An 18,758-nucleotide genomic window follows, 5' to 3' on the forward strand; every position below is an offset into this window, starting at 1 on the left:
AGTGTGGTATGGAAGATGGTGAGACAAAGAGAGTGCTGAGACGCGTGCAAATGTATATCGACGAAGATCCTGGAAATCGCATTAAAAAAGTTTTAGATTTATTTAATAAACGACTTCTAAGTGTAACCTTAGTGTCCCTTTATAGTCGATTTTGTCAGCGTCGCGGAGCGTGTCAAGCCGCGGCTGTCTAACCGCGAAAATTTTGTAATCTTTTGGTTGCAAAACTTAGTTACGTATCTTTCTCCGCAAAGTCTATAGTAATTCTATTCAGGGACAAATCGCTTTAAACATCTCTTCTCTTTGAAACGACATTAAAATCAGAAAATCAGCAAGAACGTACTTGTCGTGTTTATTCTCTTAGGATCTTCATATCCATGCAATAAAGATTACCATCTCTCTGGTGTTTGAGATTGCAGAGTTTCGGCTAAGAGGATTATACTGTCCTGGGAATGGGGTGTTATTTTGTAATTATATGGAAGTGAGTTCTTCAGAATTTATAGTTTGTAGCAGAATTTATGGTTTGAAGTGGACTTTAATATGCATAAAAAATACAATTACAAGGAAACTCTGAAATTGAAAAAGGAAATATGCGACGATATTCAAGGAAATAAAAGGGCAGATAAAAAGGAGGATAAAATAGCGCAATTTCCACGATATTGGTAATGAAAAAAAGGTAGCAGGAGGAATTCAAATCGAAAAGCCAGAAAGTCCATAAAAATAAAACGGTCATACTGAATTTAATTAAAGTGTAAACGAAAACTCGCGTTCCAATTAGATTATCTCTATTATCTTCCAATAACCATCCCACTGTCTAAAATACTTCCTGTGAATACGAATTCAAATTATAATTAGTCCACATCACTGCCTCTCTCTCTCTCTCTCTCTCTCTCTCTCTTTCCCTCTCAATCTATTCTCTAAATTTGCAAACTTCAAATAAAAGAGATCGCGTCAGAAGCAGCACCACCTTCAATTTGATCCAAATGCAAGCGCAAACACGCGTTCCAATTAGATCGTCTTTACTATCTTCTGAATTTTTCTTTCGATACTTGAAAACTCGCTGTAACTACGAATTCAGCCCGCTACAGGCCATTGCTTTCCCAATCTATCCTCTCAATAATCACAAACCAATCATTTTTTCCCGATAAGAAAGAAAAATCCCTCTCTTGCCACGGAACAACCTCCATCGTGATTCGAAGAAGGCACACCATCCTCGTCGTTATCGGTAACGAGATTCCTCCGGAACGATTGCCGAACAAGGGTCCCGGGCTTGTTACTGTGGAGAAGTCATCGAGAGGGAGACAGTCGGAAGACGAAAAGACGACGATGAACGCGCGTCCACCGGTCGCTCTCGAACGTTATCGCTTTCCAATAACACCGGACACAGGCGTTGCTCTGCATTAACAATTCAATTCCATATTTCCCTGGAGCCGACACGACTGGTGCTACCGGACTCCCGTCTCCCCAGGGAAATACGTTGTTAGTTAATGTGGCCAGATCCAGACCACGTGGATCCCAAAGCAACGCCCGTTGTTCTCATTATTGGTTCGTGATCCCATCACGAGACTCGTAATGCAACGGACGTGTTTCCGAATCCCGTTACGTCTCGGACGTGACGCGCTCTCGCAAACCAGTACAGGAGATGTACTCCTTGTATCCCCTACCAGACAGCTTTACCGTTTCCTACCGTTTTATCACCAACCTCCGATAGCACGAACGTTCGTCCAGGATAAGTCAAACGAAGCAGGCAAATCCTTGCGGTTCGTCCGAATGACGAAAAATGGAGAAAACGATTAAAAGTAACGATCTTCGAATTCTTTTTCTTTCGTTGCTGTTACGCCACGAGGCTCACCATACGACGCGATCGCGTCTCTCCGCGAACGGTCGTAACGATTGGAAATGATCCTATAACGCGAAGAACGTGTACGCGCGTATAGGACAATGAAAAGGTTAAAATAATGAGATCGATGTTGGTGGTGGTTTTCAACCAAAACGCAATATGATCTTGTAAAATCAATGTTCGTTTCAGATCGGATCAAATCCGAGAGAATATTTATAATATTATTATCCTTAATTTTTCCAATGCAAATGTATGTACATGTGTAGCTGGTCGCAGCGATTGCGTTACTCGTGTTAAAATTAAATATCTAGTTTCCTATGCACAGAGGGAAGAAGAGAGATAGATAGATAGATAGATAGAGAGAGAGAGAGAGAGAGAGAAAATATAAAGCAGCCCAGGAGCATATCGGTATCAGCTCGTTGCAGATCCATTAATATCCGGACAACGCAGAGCGTTTTACGATGCAAATGTTGAAACACGCTGACTCGGTGTAATCTGTAAGCTTCAGCTCGACAAGGTAGACAAGGACGTAAAAACACCACCGAGGACGCATATTAATATCGTTCGAAATTTACCAGCGTTTCAATTTTCGGCCGATATAAGCGGCGCATGGAGATCCCGCGTAGACGACATCTTTTATTCTTAAAAACGTCTCGCAACAGTCGGTTACATCGCTGCTTGGCGCTGATAAAGGAAACCGTCAGCTACGCTCTCCATTTTCCAAGCAATTTTTTAAGGATTAGCAGACAGATTATTAAGTCGGTTTCATGGATAAAGATACAAATTCGATCGATGCGAACGAACACGTGGAATACCATTTTCTCTTCGCTACATTCCACGATTTCTTTGATATCAGACTTCAATGCGCATTCTTCTTCCGGTTTTACTAAATAGAAGGTATTTAGTATAATATTCCAAGCTTTTATCTCAAGTCTTGGAATATTTTTTGTGTCTCAAGGAATTGAAAGCAATTCCTATACTGTTGGCTGTTTCGTTCGAGAGCAATCTCGAAATAAGATCTCCGAGGATAATAACCAGTAATCGATATTTTAAAGTCACGATTGTCCTAGTTCCTTTCTTTATCTCGAAACCAATACCAGCTTTTTAATTTCACGTAATATTTTCCGCAATTGGCTGATAAAACGCAAATTCTTTCGCGCACGACGCACATTAGTTAAATTAAAAATGCAAGAGGATGGGAATCGCTATGGTGCGAATTAACGCTTTGAAAATCTCAATGAATTAGTTACGGATTTTTAACTCGTGAAAATATCGCTCAGTTAATTTCATAATTAATTAAATCGCAACAAATTTTCACCACAGAAAAGATATACGAATCACTTCGGCACCTCTTCTTTCCCAAATATATCATCGATATCTTTCGTGAAACTGCATCTCAGCTAATAACTCGCAATCTCGCGACAAAAACTGAACGTTAAGGTTCACCAAGAAGATCGCTCCATCAAATATATTACGGAGATCCGAAATCATATTCGAGATAGTACTCCGCCGACCAATTATCGGTAATCGATTGATCGAGTGGCCACTATGTTACGTGCAACTGCTACACTTAGCGTCGATATATCTTGTAATCAACCAGTTAACGGTCATCTATACATTAATCTGCGTTAAGTTATAACGTGCTTGTACCTCACCTTGTCTTTTTACACGGAGATCCTATCTTTGTCCTTTTCTCTCCGATGTAATCAATAACGTAACTTATTTCTCGTATCATGACATAATACTATCAAATTTACTAAAAATTCCCTTCGGAGAATGTAGGACAAAATGACGCTGTAAAGAAACATCTATTTTAGTAGAATGTAATTGAAAGCTGAAAGAAGTTGTTAAAGCCCAAATCTTTGGTCTTTTAACATATTGTTGACCGGCAATTTTACTGAGGATTTATCTTGTGTCACCGGTTATTTCGTAATTGGATGTGGAAGTAAAACAGTATAAATAAACTTTAATAAATTTTATTTATTATTCAACTTTTAATATTTCTTTTTCGTATGATAAACTGTGTAACACTCGCCTACGTGTAATGGCACACAACAGTTCTCGCAAATATATCTAGTTTCGCTGCGTTTTCCTTTTGAAGAACATACTCTATGCACTATGCTGACCAACAATTGCACTATATTGCACTATATTATTTGTTAGTTATTTATTCTGAAATGAATTAAACAGGTGTTGGTTAAAGAGGAAAGGATTATTTAACGTGAACGAAATACAATAACGTACTATAATTAAGACAGCTAAATAGTTAATTTGCAACTTGTTAATGTTACGATAAACGATTTTTTTATGTGGTAACTTAAAAGGGTCTTAGAGTAAGGACAAGTAATGATGTTTTATTTGAAGTTAAGTTTAGTTTAACAAGCAATGCTCAATACAAAAAACTCATTACAATATCGTTATACGTCTTATTATCATACTCGGCTCTCAACTTCCCGACTCTCCGGCTTCTCCACTCACATTCTGACCGTTCTAGCATCCCTTTGTCTTTTCTTAGGCCCACCACGCACGTGTTCCGCTCGTTGTCAGGGTCACGTAGGCCTTTTCTACAAAACTATACAATTTGTTGGAATACAACGATATTAATCGCAGATGAAGTGATTGATCGAACGGATTCTTCCCTTCGTTGCCCAGCGATATTCCCATTAGCGTGCGTTCGTGAGATGTACCCCGGCGGCTGGCGCGTGCATGCTCTTCCGAGAATTCGGCGGAAGAGGCGTAAAGATATGGATGGAACATTGGGCACGTCGAGAAACTACTAGAAGGTTCCGTGGCACATGTGACGCCACACAGACATCTACTCAGGTCACACTTTTTACTGCATAGAGAGTGGAAGCTTAGCTAATCGAGATAGCAAGGCACTTGGGCGTAATCCCAACCTCTATGGCCCTAGGGGTGCCCGGGTTCTGTGTGGCGATAAGTAGACGCCCAGGAAGGCAGCCGTTAACGAAGTCGTAAAGATATGGATGGAACATTGGGCACGTCGAGAAACTACTAGAAGGTTCCGTGGCACATGTGACGCCACACAGACATCTACTCAGGTCACACTTTTTACTGCATAGAGAGTGGAAGCTTAGCTAATCGAGATAGCAAGGCACTTGGGCGTAATCCCAACCTCTATGGCCCTAGGGGTGCCCGGGTTCTGTGTGGCGATAAGTAGACGCCCAGGAAGGCAGCCGTTAACGAAGTCTGACAATACTTGCATAGAGAGTGGGGTTCAAAACCTTTTCAAGAGCCATGGGTCACTAAGTCAGTCAGTCTGAGAATAACTAACCAACTGTCTACATTCCACAACACTCACTTATATTTCCTGTAATAATTGTCTAATAAATATCACATTATATTGTTTCAACACAAACATTGTGTCTTCCACGGATTATTAATCTTAATTCCGAGAAAATAAATCCTAACACAATTGAAAGACCGGCGGCGCCTCGGCTCTCGCGTTAACTTGATGTTTCTTAGGCCCTTTTCCACGATACTACATTTGTAATATTACGGGGTGCGTGTGAAAACTAAATAGGAATACGATTTTGGTAACGTGGAATCGATCGACGTCGTACTGAATTAAAAAATTGCTCGCTCAGAAAAAATGAAAACCGTAACATGTTCCCAGGATAAATAAAGTAAAAGTTATGTCATCGTGGAACGAAAGTAATCGCGACTCGTTAAAACTTCCATCGTGAAAGAACACCGTCTCAGACGTCTGTGTTTCTGTTGGTCTCGTCGACAGCTTGCACCAACAGGCAGATGAAACGTTCGGAGACAATGATACGAGAGACCGCAATCCCTTGTGCTGGAATCATAGCGACGCTGAACACGATTTCCCCCGAGCACGTGTCAGTGAAATAAGGCGACAGACGCGAAGCTTGTCGCTTTCGCCGCCGACGAAGTACATTCTACTTTAAACGTGTGGTGCAGATCGCATCATTGAATGCCATTATTATTCGCGTGCGACGACACGACAGAAGCACGAATTGCGGAGCTTTTGAAGCTTTCGTGCTCTAATTATCGTCGAAAGGCAGCCTTTTGTACAAATCCATCGAAATCTTGTATCATAAATCTTTTATCGAGATTCCTACGATGCTGGGATTGCGTCTTTGCGATGTTAACAGATTATAATTGCACCATATCGAGAGAAATAAGAATTCATTTTAAAACGTAAGTCACGAGAGTTTATTTTGCTAAAAAGTTTTGCTCAGTATCGATGAAACGAATAAATTTTGCCCATGCAACGAAAGTTGATCGTCGTACTCGAAGTATAGAAGTTGTCTCGAAGGAATGAAAAATCACTCGTCGACTTGGAACGATACGTCTTGCAAAAATGTAATTTCTAAAATTTCTCCAAAAAATTACGAATCCATCATTCCCACTCTAATATTACCAACATTATTAATGTCGCTCATCCTTCCATATTACTCGATCGAGATAGATCTAACTTTAGCAACACTCAGCTTAGTTTAGAAACTGTGCCAGCGAATTCGAAGCACGCTCGGCAAATCTCGAAACGTGTCGATATACAGCATTTATCGAGGATGCGAATGCGATAGTAAACGCGCGCGAAAACCGTTTACGTGTTCCTTACGGCGCGTTATCGTACCGAAACGATCTTCCTACGTTCGTTAGCTGAAATTCGAAGAAACGAAAGATCGAGGAAAATAGCATGGTCTGCCAAAATTTCGCTCGGGACAGCATCATCGCGTGTATTTTATTCGTGTATGCACGTACCATGGACGTTATCGCGCGCTTTTCAGCGTCGCACGGTCTGTACGGAATATTCTGACTCGCTATAACCGTACACCATGCACAGTCGCGCGCAAATAGCTTTTAGGAAAGCCACTCTTATATAGTACAAGGCGAGGCAACGTTAATGATACCTGCTCGCATGCAAATCCTTTTCTAGACTGAGAAGTAATTAAATCGGCAACTTTACGCGGCAATATACGCGAGGAATATTGCCGTGGATCAGAGACCAGGAAGAAAAGCGTCTGTTCCGTCTTAACACAAAAGAATCCGCGTGATCTTAGTCGGCGAAACTTATAGCACGATCACAAAGGCAGGAAAATTTTTCTCCTCTCTCGATGGCCGAAGACGTGTTATATACTCGGTGTTTCCGAAGAGTAATTTAGAAATATGCAATTGGCCGCGAAAATATTTCAGCGTTTATTATAGAAAACTTTTAACCTATATACTGCGTGTGTTATTAGGTTGTCCGGAAAGTGTCTTTCTTTCGCAAACGTATTTTTTTACAGCAGTGCACCTTCGTACAAACGTGAAAGCGAGTCTGTGAAATGTCACGGTATTTATCTCGACAGAACAAAATGGATCGTACGTAATTCGACAAAATAATATAAAAGAACAAACGTTGTGCGTCTATTATTTCCTCATAAAACGAAAGAAACTTTTCGGACAACCTAATATATAAGACACTAGAAGTTTCATATTATAACAAGACACGACGAGTTCAAAACGTTTCCCGTAACGTGTGTTATGTTCGTGAGATACAATTATTCACACACATCGGCTCGTGCCAAAGTAGAAGGAGCAGGAAGTCTGATTCTTGTTCGCTTTACGAAGCGCAACTAGAATTTAACGCGAGATCCTTCTCAAATGAAAGAGCGATTGAGAAACGTAACGACGAAAGTTTAAAAAGTTGGGCAAAGAGCTTCGAGCAGCTTCTCCTTTTCAGGAAGACCGTAATCGTCCCCTTTGTCAGTCTAATTTATTCCGTATGAAGCAGCAATCTCTCATAACTGCAGTCCAAGCTGTATCCTGCCACTGTTTTGCGCTCTTTACGATTCGCCGCTCGTCGCTGGACGAATTTCTATTTTTCCTCTGAGAAAAATCTTCCCTCCCATGGATGTACGACTAGACGTCGGATGATCTACTAAATTTCTCTACTGTTGGTTCTGCATTCTCGTAGATGCTTGGCCAAAACGATTTCGACCCTCACGGGAAATTATATCTAAGGATGGTAGAAAAACCTATAATAATTCGTTCGATTCGTCCAAGAAATTCCAAGTTTCTTTGTTCAATCTCGTTGCTGTTGTTTGCGACGATATTGGCTTTGTATAATTGACGGATTGAAAATCATAAATTAAGATTTCGAGTATTTGAAACATCAGGAATATCTTCCTCAGCTTTCTAAGTAATTATACATTTATTTTCTGATACGTTTGAAAGAAAAATCAGTAACGTTATATCTAAAACAAGAAGATAGAAATAATATAGGGTGGAGTAAGGAAAAGTAGGACGAATGCTTTTCGTAGGGATTTGTAAAGAAAGGTCGAGGAACGCGTTGAAAGCGACGCATTCATCTAGGAAATACGAGAGAACCGCGAATATTCGCAACGGCGTATATCTCGATTTGTCTGCAGTGTCGATTCGAAATACGCTGAGCGTGCAACATTAGTCGATCGAGGCTAAAATTCCATTTGTGGAAGAACGGGAAACGGAGCAGCGCGTAATTACTCGAATCAGAATCAGACGGATCTCAGAGTAACGAGGAAAGACAGCCGAGGATGCATTCGAAATCCAGGCTCGCGAATCAGCTTGTTACTTCTCTCAGAAACCTGCGTGTTAGGTTTCAAATGAACGAAATATAGCCGTCTCGATTTATGTACGTGAAAATCGATCAATTTGCTCGATAACTTCGAGTCGCGGATACAAATTTTGTAAAATATTCAATTCGTTTTTCAATTTTTATCGAAATATCGTACGTGGACATTGGAAAGTTAATTTCGACGTTAGACGACGACAGAACGTTATAAAGTAACATTCGGTCGATTGTGAGCAACAATAGCGTGATAAGAGGTAGCATGAAGGAGAGAAAAGTTTGTCGCCGAAGGAAAGAAGATAACTGACGTAGACAGATGGAGGATAAAGTTGATTGATTACGTTATTTTCGATTTTGTAATGCGTTGAAACGTTGCTCGCGTCGAGGATAATGAATATTGATGATGACACGCGTCCAACGAATAGCGATGCGTCAATTGTGTCAAAATTATAATTGTGTTTCTGTTTCATCGAACATATATATCCCACCGATAATTACAAATGTATCCTATGAATTTTAACGCTATTGTATTACTACGCCTATATCTGCACCCAAATTTTATATATATATATATGTAGAGAGAGAGAGACAGAGAGTAGATAAAATCATACACCTTTTCTCTGGTGTTTGATCTCTCTCTCCCTCTCTCTAAGCAAATTATTTATTATAAAACAGGGAACAATGGTTAATTAACGCGAACTAAATACAGTGATGTGACACAACTTATACAACTTAAATGGATGATTCATAATTCAACTCACAACTTGCATTTAACAACTCGTCCTACAACACTTCTCGACTTTGCACTATCAACGCTCATTTTACCTTTCCCTTTTTACCTGGGGTATATCGGCGTTTTCTCCAGGGCTTTTCTTCCGATAATACATATATGTATTAATTTTTCTTAGTTGATACTTCATATGAAACTATCGTTTTAAAAATGACGCGAGAAATATCCGAATCTAATTACGATTGTTGCCAGATTATTAGCTCTTAATGACGATTAATAGCGCTCACGAGAATAACACGAGAACGTTGTTTTCTGTTTCAGATCACGAGGTACGCGAACGATTTGCTTTACGCCGAACGAGCGCGCGAAGCTCCAGATTTGTTATTCAATCTTCCTGGGCATTCGTTAAATTGGCCCAGGTGCTTCTCGAGGGGCTATAAAAATGGTAAAACACTTCTGGAGAAACATAAATTCCCATTTTACGCGTCTGACCGAGCCGACCAGGCCGAGTTCACCGCGCGCCAACTTATTCCCCCATTCTTCTTAATCCGATTAAAAAATGCTTTACCCGAATTAAAGTAACATAAATTGCAGCGGAGTGGTTCCTTTAACAACTTTATTTCTCCAAAGCGAAGATGTACAGTAAGACATAAAGAGAATTTGCGCTTCTATAAAACAATTTTATAAAACTTCCGTCTATTCTACAGATATATGTTTTTTCATATTCTATGGGGAAAAATATCACGATTTTATTTTACGCTCGGCTCTGTAATTAAATAATACCGCAGAAATTATAGGAACGAGCGAGAATTATTTCCTGAAGAGGGAAAATCCCCGGAGCACTTGTTGAGTCATTTCGCGTCATAATTGCCCGCGCTAGATCTCTCGAACAAAATTTCCACGCGGCCATTTTCGAATAACCCACCACTTATGAATACCGAGCCGCGAAACTTTTTTAATAATAATACACTGCTAAAATCTCAAACAAATTGCAATTTTCTGTACGTTCTGCGTTTAATACGAACGCTAAAAAAATACCATTTCTGGAGGGGGGGGGAGGGAGATCTTCTCGAATTCGAGTATACAGGGTGATTCACAGAAAGGAGAACACCTAAAACATACACATTTTATTTATGCTTTACCGTTGCACGAAAAATCTTCTCAGGGTAACGTTGTATCTTAAAAAACGCGTGTAACGAGAGGAAAACTTTCTATACGGTATAGACTCTATTATCATCTTAAATAAGAATCGAAGCTGCATTTGAAAAAATAGGTCGCTGCTTTTTCTCTCCATTATTCCGTATAAGATTACGAGACATCCATGAAGTTGTGTTCCTCCTTTCGTCCTACTTCGTGAATCTACGTTATCATCCGCCGATCCACTCGCGACTATATTAATATTCATCGTTGGTGATTTATTCCGCGCGAGAGACGAGTGGTCAATCGGTGGCCACGAACAGGCAGAGTAGGTGCAAGAGAGAATTGCGCGCAAAAAGGGGTTAAACGGGCTCGTCAATGGTTTGCGCCTTCGGCCTAGTTTCCGGATTACCACCGAGGTCACGGAGGTTCATCCTTCTTGAAGAACTATCGAGGTAACGCTGAATTTCGAAAGAGACTAATTGAAATTCCTGCGCAAGATTCCGCAAGAGGGTGAAACTGCAGGTCTCTCGAGTCGTCGCAGCTCTATCTTTGAAGTTTCTTAGTTTTACTTTTTGGTAGTCTTAATGCGAGATGCTTGAAAAGAGATGGTCTACTTTCCGCCATGATCGATACCGTGAAGTATTTCTTCTCGAAAAGGTGCCATTTTTTGTCTGATTACCTTTCAGCTAACGTTCGCAGAATTTTAATTCAGAGCTGGATAGATAGGCGTCTTCTTACGATTGTAAAGAGATTATTTCGGAGATTGAGAGCATTTACGTCCCATTTTTTACAGATTTAAACGGCAAAGAACCTACTCTCTCTCTCTTTCTCTCTCTCTCTCTATAATACCTAAATTCGCAAGATTACAAATTCAAGAGTTTGCCGCAATAAGAAAGTAATTCAAATTCTTCACGTAATGTTACACATTCTGGAAGAAAGGAAACGACTCGAAAGACGATTTCAAAGAATTAAAGCGAACGATAATGGCCAAGAGACGAGGGAATCTCTAATTACAAACAGAGATGGAAGGAAATGAAAAATTCAGTTCGATCCTGGCCACAGGCAGACCTGGGGTACAGGTTCTTCCTTCCGTGTAATCTCGACGCGCCCGTTTATCGCATGTATAAGAAGATAATGAGCCACGAGTACAATGAAACAACGGAGAAAGAAAGCGGCAGAATAATTTAGTAATTGCGCGGCCAGCGAGCGTGTAAAAGGTTTCATCGTACGGTTAATGCTTTAGCGAGGAATATTCCTCAGCTCTCTTAGTGTCCCTTTTAATGTTACGTCGTAAATGAAGGGCAGCACGGACGATATTGGAGCGTATTTCTGGTGTTACTCGAAGAATCGCGAATTATTACGATAAAGATGGTGTATAACATCGACGTGTATAACGATGTAATCATCGACTCTCGAAATATGGATACGTAAAAAAAAAAAGGTACCGCCATAAATTCTCTACAAAGCAGTGGTAATCGGAGAAGTTGAAGCGCGTAGGACGAAATTGCCGCCCGCTTCGCAATTTTTTACGTGACCTTTTCTAGCCGCGTACGTCGCGTCATGTTTTCAGGTTAAAAAAGAACTTGTTCGTTCAAACAGAATTAAAGGAAGAAAAGGATACGATAAAAACGTTACCATCGAAAATGTAAATAAAAATGCTACTACATGCGAACAAATAAAATCGCGAATACCGTTAAAAACGCCAGTCCAATCGACGCAATCTCTTCATTTCGCATTTTCGCGTAATTCCAAGCGATTCTTCGATGGACGTGTCGTTCGCGCGCAAATTCGGGGACATTAAGTGCGCCGCCACATTTGTATCGCTTTAATATCCGGTAGTTGTCGTGATTCTTTCGTATCGGCGTTTACGTTTGAACGCGCTACTCCTCTCCCCACGATAAACGAAATTGGCTCCGATTTGAGAGCGAAAAGATTAAAATAGCAAACTATTGAGCGAGTAGCGGCAAGAGCCGAACAACGATTTTATCAGCGACAATTTATTTATTGTTACATTCTCTCTACCGTTTGACGCGCGCACCTACAATCGACACGAGATTGCTTTTCACCGAATCGCGATATCGATAATGATAACGCGTTTCACCGGTCAACGTAATCGTTGGAAAAGCACGGCCGACGCCATTGTTGCTTACCAGCTTCATTATAACGCGCCGTAATCCGGAATTTTCCACGTGCGCGGCCTCGTTTTATTTATCACTCGCTTTTGTGCTTAAATCGCTTTAACGAACCTCCCCCTGATAATATCCTTTCGGCTCATCGGACAGAGGTTACCAAGTTAATTCGCAAATAACGAGGAAATTTGCTGGCCTTTCCGAGACGCGATGCGTGAAAAATTTATACGAAACGCCATTTCAAATTTACATGCGTCTCGCGCGAACTCGAAGCTCCTGCGCGAAAAGTTTACGTTAAACTTCATTAGACATTTAATACTCTCAATTTTTCATAGTTAAAGCTGCAATTTAATTTCTTCAAACGTAACATGTTCTTGCGCGTATCCGACTTGTCCAAAGAGCAGTGAAATTGCCAAAGTATTCATCGATGGAAGATCATTGGTCCTTCATTTTCTTCGAAGTAGCTAAGAATTATCGATAGTGAAAAGACAACTACATTTCTGGAAATATATTTCTGCGGTCGTTTTGTAACAGCTGTTTGCACAGCAGTTGCGATATTCTGGTTGAAACCTCAAAAAGACAGTAGAATTAATACGTAACATTTACACCGTCTAGAAAGATATAATTAATACAAATTTCCTTATTTTCCAGATAGATCGTGTGTATATGTCATATCCTTAAAAACCGCCATGAACGCGTCCTTTTACGCTACTTGATTACTCCCTGAAATATCGAAAAATATTCGTAAGACTCGCATCGATGTCTATCGGCACAGGTCGTTGCATAAAATTTTTATCGCCAGCTAGATTCATAGACTAGCCACGAAATCGTGGTTCAATTTCACGCTGGAATAAGTAATCCTGCGTCGCGAAGAGTTAACGGGCCACCCCATCCCTTCCGAGGCTTTTGATAACGTGGCTTAGGGTCGATAGCGTGGAGAATTTAAACGGATTTTACCTTAATTCTCGGTGAATTTCCACGGTATTCGACGGTCGATTAGCGCGTGTATGGCTGGTCCAGATATAGAACTATTCGCTTGGCGAATTATGGAAAGTTCCACGACTACTACATCGCTGATGATGCACTTTAACTTTACGGAACAATTCACAAAAACCTTTTCTTCGTCTCGATTCCTCTGCTGCAAGCAGAAGAAAGGGAAAAGATTTCATCGGTAAACTAGACCAGACCAAGACGAAGCATCTGAAAAGGAATTCTCCCACGTATTTACATACGCCATGACAAACGTACCGATAAAGTATCACAGAACAGCGATTCGAAAAAAGGAAACCGATAGATGACCTGTCTAGAGTCTCCTCGAATCATAGAAGGATACAAAGAAAAACCTTCGAACAGGAATTCGTATGTGGACAGACTGGTAAAAGGAAGGACTAAGAGGAAGGACGAGAACTTATTTCCATAGCCATAAGCCGACACGGTAGAAGGTACTTGAACGAAATAGTTTGGAGGTTCAAAGAGAATACGCGAAAAAGAACGCGAGATACACTGCGTGCTGGACTAAGATGGATCACCTCTGTTTCCCTGTATTTTTATCTCAGCCGCGTTCACAGTTTTATCTTCTTCCAATGAGAAACTATTTCACGCCGGTAATTCCCCGGATGGATAGATGATGCGCTAAAAAGATTCGCGGGGTGCAACGAGCCGATAAGAAGCGGCGCCTTCGCGCAATTTGATACATTCTTTTCCTGCCGACAGAGAATTCCATTTGGGGATACGGTTTACCAGACGAAGACCCAGACACTTTGTCCGTCTCCGTTTTCCGGGGAACATTTTTATGAAACGGCGAATCGGTGATCCGTTGAAGACGAAGGTCTTGTCGGAAAGAAGCGTACCCTCTTCCGCGAATGCGTTTCCGGGTGATCTTTATTGGAGAAGCTACGATGAAAGATGGATGAATTTGAAACGCCAGAGGCTGCACTAAAGAGGGAACACTCGTTCCCAAGGAAGCTTAGCTACGTTACTTCGCTTGTTACGGTTCAATTTACCTTTCTTACTCTGCGTCGAGAGCTCCGCGCTACTTTCAGACAGATATTTGTCATTGAGTGCATCCCGGATTTTCTCTGCTCCAGTATAAGAACCGATCTTCTTTCCCGTCTGTAATTTTCTCCCTTTTTATAAAGAAGCTTCCCGCTGAAGGGAATTAATTTTAATTAGCTACGATCTTGAATAATTCTGCTTTGGTAGAGTGGCCACGTTTTAACTTATGTAAACGCGTGTCGTTTACGACGTATATACATTCTCTATCTCTCTTATCATTTTATATCTCTCGTATCATTTTCTTTATCTTTACGGTTGCTTGCAGCGGTCAATTTTTCGCAATAGATAGAATAGAACCGTGCAGCACAGACGTCTCAGTTTCGGTAGAGCAATTAGCATCTTCGGAGCATCTAACAAGAATTAAATAATCAAATTATACTTTTCATACGTATCTTCTTCCTCAGTAGTGTAATATCGTGGACAGATCGCCTGAGAAATATCGGGTGAACCATAAGCAATGTTGCGAGAAAGCCTAAGTACCGACAGACCGAAAGGGTTTGAGGTCTCGGAGCATCCCAGCTGGACGTCGGGTGGTCTATCGTGGGGTTTTGGAGGTGGGGGTATGTCTATGAGGATTTCCCGCGTATGAAAAAAAGAAAAAGCTGAAAGGGTCTGGGAACTTCGATGGGTTGAACGGCCCATCGATGTATCGTCGATCCTTCAGTCGAATAGTTACACGGAAAAAAGGTCTACGGGACCATAACAGCGGACTATTACGAACACGTACGTGGTGGGGCTATGAGAAAAGACAAAGGGATGCTTAACACTAGAACTATCTCATCAGTCGAATTGACGGGTTTTACAATTTTATTTTAAAATTCCTACTTCGTGTTATATTTTTTTCCGCGATAATGTAATGACTTTAGTAACGATAACTAAAAGAATAATATGATGAATTTCATTTTGTTGTTTATGTATTCAAAGTCAAAATAATTTTGTATCAAGGCTACTTATACCAATGCCAGTCAAAATGACTGGCACTTGTCAAAGTGTAAAAAGGTCCTGCAATCTGTTTATCGAAGCCCAATTAACCAGTTTCCTCGTTTTGTACAACCTTCCACACGTTTTCAAAATTTTTACCGCGTATCATTCGGTATGATGATATCAGTTATCCGGAAAATTCCGGATCGATCGCTAGATGCCAACACGAGAAATACCACACCAGACAAAATGACTGATTCTACAATTTTATAAATGCGTCAACCCTCGTTTAAGGATCATGGTGCCAGATGGATTAATAATACCAAAAATGTATTCTACATAACATGGAATTCCTTCTGTAAGAAAGTAATAAATCAATAAATATAAAAATATTTTACTATTATGTATTTTTTAGAAACCAGTCTTTTTGGTAGAAATAGCTTCGTGTTAACTATCGGTAGTTCTAGTGTTAAGGGAGAAAGACGAATTAACAGGCAATCGTGAGAAGTCATTGTTGTCGGTGTCACGTAAAATTCGTAATAAAAAAAACAGGAGCTGAGCAATAGCTTAACTTGACTGTCCTTTTATATTTTTATATGCTTTTATTCACAAAAGTGATCGAGTATAATATTACAATGAAGTAGCGAAGTTACAAAGTATTCAAATAGTTGTTCGAATCACGGCCAAGACTGTACCCAAGACTAGTCTCGTGGTCGAATGCTCGCAATTTTTATATGTTGAGTGTGTAGGAGTTGAGGGACAAGGAGAGGATCTTGAGTGCCCTACGTAATGGGGAAAATTTGGTGTTGGGCCATGTGCAAAGGTAAGGTCAAAATCTAAAGTTTCATTGTCAGGTAGTGTGGAATGGCGTGGATTTGGATGTATCACATCAGCGTTGTCGCTGAGAAGGATTGTCCGCGTGAAGAAGAGCGTTAGAACCGCGGCGACGGAAGTGAGCGACGAATGATGACTGCGTGCATGTAGACTGACAAAGCGCGTCATACTTGATTTTGTGTTGGCATGAACGATATTGAAACAAATCATACCGTTACCAAACCTACTAGCACTATAATTTTTTCCCACGATAGTCTCTCCGTTTTCAAAGAGAATTATTCGTGCGATGAGATTACATTTAATCAATTACGTAACTAAATGATTCTTCTTTAGCAGAGTAAAGCTATCCAACAGGGGCGTTTTAATTTCACGAAAGATATCTTGGATACGTCTAATGGATATCGATCAGATTGGTGTTTATTTTTCCTCAAACCGTCCTATCGGAAGGCTGATCAGCCGACGCGGCTACAATTTCGATGGAATCGCTAACTTCGTTAATTTCTCTAATCGACTTCGTAACTTGCCAACTTTCTAAATTCATACTCTAGCGATGATCGGTATCGATAGTATTCCAAGGTGGTTTTCGGCACGTTATCCGCGAAGACTTGCCGCGCACGAGTAAAGACGAGCCTGTTAGTCGTCTAAATTATTCGAATTCATTCGCGCGCAGTCCACGGAAAAGAGTCGACCGCGTAGTAATTGAATCGAATTAAGCGCGAATTCGTAGCTAAGCCGAAGGAACGAGTAATATTCTCCGCGTATCTTGCAGAGTATTCGGGAAATACGATAACCTCGTTGACGGGGACGGTTACTGGGAATTGCGCGTTCCGTAGTTCAATACACTTTAATAATCCTCCGGTTTTCTAACGAAGATTGCGTTCGACGCGGTTTCCTGTAATTCCCAGCGAATCTAATTGTAGTTTGGTCCATACGCTGGAAAGCTTGAATAATCGCTTCTCTGCGATTTCATTTGGAACTCGCGAGAAGCGAACTCGATACTTTCTGCATCAAAAGATGCGAACTTTATTACGTGATACATTTTCGGTATCTTTTCTAATTCTCTTCGCTTCTCGACGGTGAAAGAAACCGAGGTAGTTTTTCGGCTATCGAAATGAAAGCGGGTTACGTCGGTGTTGGTAACAAAAACTTTCCTGATACGAGCAGCGAAATAGGCAGGCGGTTGAAAAAAATCGACCAGCTCTCCGATTCGAAAGGAACGGGAAATTCCTATCGACGGAGCTGTTTGATCAACCGCTACGATCGAATGCTACGAGCTACGAGAGTAGAACAACAACCCCGGAAAAAAAGAATGAAACAGAGAATAGGAGAAAAAAAGACAGGAGAAAGGAAGGAAAAGAATGGACCAATTGCTTGCACTTAAAACGATCGGACCAACTTGTTCCCGACAGGCAGAAGTTGCTCGCGTGCCGTTGAAAAATATTTGAAAGTTACTCTTTCGCTCTGATCCAGCTCGCCAGAGAACCGAGTAGCGAGGTGAATGAATATACGAGCGGTGAAAATACGTCGAAAAGTTTGCCTCGTTTCGTCGGATATCCACGCTACCGTGACGATCGATTCATCCCCCGTGGATGACCATCCTGTAAACGGAATTAATCGGACCGGCAACTGATCCCCGAGTGGTTCGGCAAAAAACCAAAATACGCTAATTATCGACTCGAAGACTCGTCCGGTGTAACGAGTTTCCTATTTTCCAAAATTCTCTTTGTAGTTATAACGATCTTTTTCCACGCGACAGAGTAAATATCTTTAGAGATTTGTAATGGTAGGATGGTTGCAACATTAGGATGATTAAACTGACCAATGCGCAGTTTTTATAAATTTACAGAGACGCATTTTACAGGCATTTCATTTTTCCCTCGTTTTTACGTCTTTGTTAAGAATTTTATATTTTACTCGGAGTTTCATTATTAATGTTATACTTTAATTTGGCGTTTAATTACGCTTAAAATATTTCGAAAAATTGATTTATACTCGACACAAAGGATACACTGCTCTGTTTAAAAAAAGAAAAGAAAAGACCTATTTACGTTCTACCGATAACTGTATTTATGAAAAAAATAGGTGAAGTCATAGAAAGACCTATACTTCCCGATACCGTTCATTATTTCCAACATTTTCTAGCCCGTTTCCGCCTATGCAACATTTAGTTGAATAATATGTTGAAATTGCGCGAGGTAATGGAGAGGTTGTTTCCGAGAGTTTATTATTATCACCTGTACGAGTAACATAATACATTATTGTCTGGGGATTAAGTTGCAAAACAGCAGTTTCTCGGTACAGATTCTTCCTCTGCAACACAAAACCTTGAATATTACGATCCAACTATAGAACAATGTTCGCGTGTTTCGTTATCGCTCTTAAATTAAATTAAACGTAATATACATCGCGTGGTATTAAGTAGCAGCTTGAAAATTCTCCTAAAACGACGCGCCTCGAGATAGGTAAAACGTGTATTAAAAGGTGCAAACGGTTTGATAACGAAGATTAAAAGAAGGAAGCTGTCCAAGTGGCGCGAGT

General features: G+C 40.6%; 1 protein-coding gene across 3 annotated transcripts in view; it reads left to right on the forward strand.

Annotated features, from left to right (window-relative positions):
- Positions 1-18,758, forward strand: part of LOC100745484 (protein-tyrosine sulfotransferase) — a 184,398-nt gene that overhangs the window by 112,166 nt on the left and 53,474 nt on the right. Inside the window, exon 3 of one of the 3 annotated variants that reach the window (XM_024364867.2) lies at positions 9,463-9,470. The exons of 1 other annotated variant lie outside the window; for it this stretch is intronic. The gene's annotated coding sequence lies outside the window, so the exon portion shown is untranslated. Of the gene's footprint in view, positions 1-9,462; positions 9,471-9,496; positions 9,587-18,758 lie in introns of those variants that run through there. One more of the 3 variants, XM_033318742.1, reaches the window with a different exon arrangement.

The sequence above is a fragment of the Bombus impatiens genome, unplaced genomic scaffold (assembly GCF_000188095.3).
Source record: "Bombus impatiens unplaced genomic scaffold, BIMP_2.2 scf_0113, whole genome shotgun sequence".
NCBI classification, from domain to species: Eukaryota; Metazoa; Arthropoda; class Insecta; order Hymenoptera; family Apidae; genus Bombus; species Bombus impatiens.